This window comes from Papaver somniferum, chromosome 6, assembly GCF_003573695.1.
Source record: "Papaver somniferum cultivar HN1 chromosome 6, ASM357369v1, whole genome shotgun sequence".
Lineage (NCBI taxonomy): Eukaryota > Viridiplantae > Streptophyta > Magnoliopsida > Ranunculales > Papaveraceae > Papaver > Papaver somniferum.
The window spans coordinates 80,131,722-80,134,894 of record NC_039363.1 but is presented as its reverse complement, the minus strand read 5'-3'; the positions used below and the strand labels follow the sequence as shown (position 1 = coordinate 80,134,894).

Genomic DNA, 3,173 nt, shown 5'->3' with positions numbered 1-3,173 from the left:
AAACCCAATTCACCTTAAGCAAGGCTTGTTGATGTTTTTTACGGTTATAATAGAAGTAAATGCTGCAATTTCCAACTAAACAATGCTGAAAATCAACAAATGATCCAGGATATCAATTGTATGTCACCAACTCGATAAAGCCAAAGTAAATGGTAATTTATGAAAAACAGATTGTTCGTAACCAAGTAAACAATAACTTAGACCAAGAAAAATTGGTGATAAAATAATGGTCGAATTAATCACTGTCAATGCACATGATTCCAAAAGAGTGTTACCAGTAAGGCATTAACACAGCTACCAGATTAGAGTCTGGCCTCAAATGGGTCGTTACCAACATGATTAGTAGCAGAACCCTAGAGGAAAATCTGCAACCTTGACCCCCTAAGGCAGAAGTTTAGAGTCTGGTTTATGTGCCTGCATTAAGAGATTGCAGTGGAGGACATTCAAACACAACGATGGTAACAACAGACAAATGTATACTTGAGATTTTCTATTATGAGTTCACCCATTCTTCAAGCTACCTACCTGGATTATGAAGAAGCTGGATGTTGGTGATAGTTTTTTGAAAACCCACATATGCATTCAAAAGGTCCCACGGCCATGAATGGGTTAGTCTGCCATACAAAAGTTGAACACTTCATGTGATAAGAAACTTTGTTATAATCATTCAACAAAAAATTCTCTGCGCACAGTTAACAAAAGGGTATAGGGAGATGCTACAGAAATAACGAATCACTTTTAGACATTAAGAATTTATTATGCTTCGGTTAAGCTCGCTATAAAACTGAAAAGTAACATTTATCAGTGGAATTATAAAATGAAACTTACGTGGAGTAGATTAAACCACATATCCTAAATGAAATAATTTTTTTTTAAATAATCAAGTATATGTTTTTTTTTTTAAATGTCAAGAGCTCTTTCCAGACCGCGAGACAGGTAGTAATTAAACCAGGGACGGACCCAGGAAAGATAAATTTTCTTTTAAGACCCGGACTAAAAGCCTATGTCGAGCAAAAACAAAAAAAAAAAAATTGACTTGTGGACTGGGAAGCTTACCCGGGTTAAAGCCCCCTTTAGCCCAGCTGTAGGTCCGTCATTGAATTAAACCATTAGTTATGAAAATATTAATTAAAGAGGACACTTGATACATGGATATTCGAATGTAAGAAAAAGTGTAGTCATTTTTCTTTCTTCACTCTGTCTTCACCTCAAGTGAGATCTACATACAACGAGAAATCATAGTATACCTAGCAAAAAAAAAAGAGAAATCATAGTACATGTTAATGGTTGGAGATACATCAAGTCTGCAAGTACTATTGAGAAAGGCTTACCTTTACGATCAATGGCTACATATGCTCGAATCAACTTTGAAATGTAGACTAAAAAATTACAGCCTAAAAATCACATGTTCGTTTTATAACAAAAAAGATTAGGAATACAGAGAGAAATTAGGGAGTTTAAACTGAAAAAATTTTTCTCTTTCCCAAAACTGAGAGAGCCTGTGATAATCACAGGAGAATGAATCAATGAATCAAAACTTTCGAAAATACATTCATAATCGACTAAAATATAAGAGTGAAAAACTAACAACCCTTGTCTCAATTCGAAAATACATTCATAATCGACTAAAATATAAGAGTGAAAAACTAACAATCCTTGTCTCAAACTTAGAGCAGATAACTAAACTAATATCCCAATTTACAAATTGGGTAAAAGAATCAATAACAACCCTAATCTCGATTAACCCCAAATGCGTGTCTATAACCATGATTTTTGGTCATAGAATACTGATTAAAGACCATAAACTCCAACGACAAGAAAAAAAAAGAATCATGAAGGGAAAAAAATGAATCATGAAGGAAAATACAGATAGTTAGGAGAAAGAAAAGAAGAAAATCAGCGAGAGAAGACATATCTGTTGTTCGAAGTCTATGATGACGCTATGGATGTCGAATAAATAGAAAAATATATTGAGAATATGAATCTAAATTAAATGCGTTTGAAAGGGAAATGAATTCGGCGTTACAGAAAAAAGGAAAAAAACAGAAGCTCGAGTCTTTTTCGCTAATTCCTCCCTTGCAGATGTAGATGGGGAAAAAAGAGCTGCCGTTTTTTTGGGAAAGTAGAGAGTCGAGCATGCAGTCGAGACTCCTCAGTCGGGAAAAATGTTAATCTTCACACAGATGCACCGATGCAAAGGGGGTGCTTAGATTCTGGAAATCAATCTGTATGACTCCGGCCTAAACCAAGACAATGGCCGTTCCAGAGTCAATTCGGTCCAAAGAGGGAGATGGGTTGATTGTAGGAGGGAAGCTGAGAGTTGTGTGGGATCAGTGATGATCAAGGATTGTGGGTGTGTTGAAGGTTTCTGCAATATTGCTGAACTGCTGAAGTTGAGTTCTGTGAATAAGTTTATATCGAGTTGTTGACGGATAATGATGATGATTGATGATATTCGATTGATCCTCTCTGATATCCTCGATTTAGACTTATTTATATTGCAAGAATGATGTACCACTGATCCCTGAAAGTGTGACGGTTTCTTGAGTGAAAGAGTGAGAAAGTGGGAGATCGTGGTAAAGTCAGTTCCATGTCGTGCGGAGACTTGACTGATCGTGCTCCCACTACTTTGCTAACTCCTTCCACCATTTACACGACTTATGCACATTTCTCATTGTGGATGAATCCACGTGCCGTAGACCGCCAGACAAAATCCCTAAGTGATATCCCCCCATTTGTGACGTGATTGAGATTTCACGAATCGTGGAGTCTGCAAGGCAGACGTGTATTAGTTGGTCAGTTGTTGACTGATTTAAACTGTGAGTCTAATTTTGTTGAATCGAGCATAAGTGGTGAATGCTCGGAGATTCATGGATTGAACATGTGGTTTTCTGAAATGTCAATGAATTACTGACTAGAGACTGAGCAAGTATTGCTCAACTCGACGAATTGCCGAATATTGAAAGTTTGTCGAGCAACTGAGCAAGTATTGCTCAATTCGACGAATTTGATAATTTTGGTGTGCAACTGAGCAAGTGTTGCTCAATTCACCAAAACACTGAATATTGATAATTTGACGTGCAATTGAGCAAGTGTTGCTCAATTCGACAAACTACTGATGAATTACCGAATATTGATGGTTGGATCAATATTCGAGCAACTGAGCAAGTATT

The 3,173-nt window shown here is 36.7% G+C and overlaps 1 long non-coding RNA gene across 1 annotated transcript; it reads right to left on the bottom strand.

Moving 5' to 3' along the window:
- Nucleotides 1-235: 235 nt before the first annotated feature.
- On the bottom strand, nt 236-1,188 carry LOC113285908. The gene is made up of 3 exons (XR_003329003.1): nt 1,057-1,188; nt 526-614; nt 236-414 (listed from the first exon to the last, which is right to left on the bottom strand). It is a non-coding gene; the product is annotated as an uncharacterized LOC113285908 (long non-coding RNA).
- Nucleotides 1,189-3,173: the final 1,985 nt, after the last annotated feature.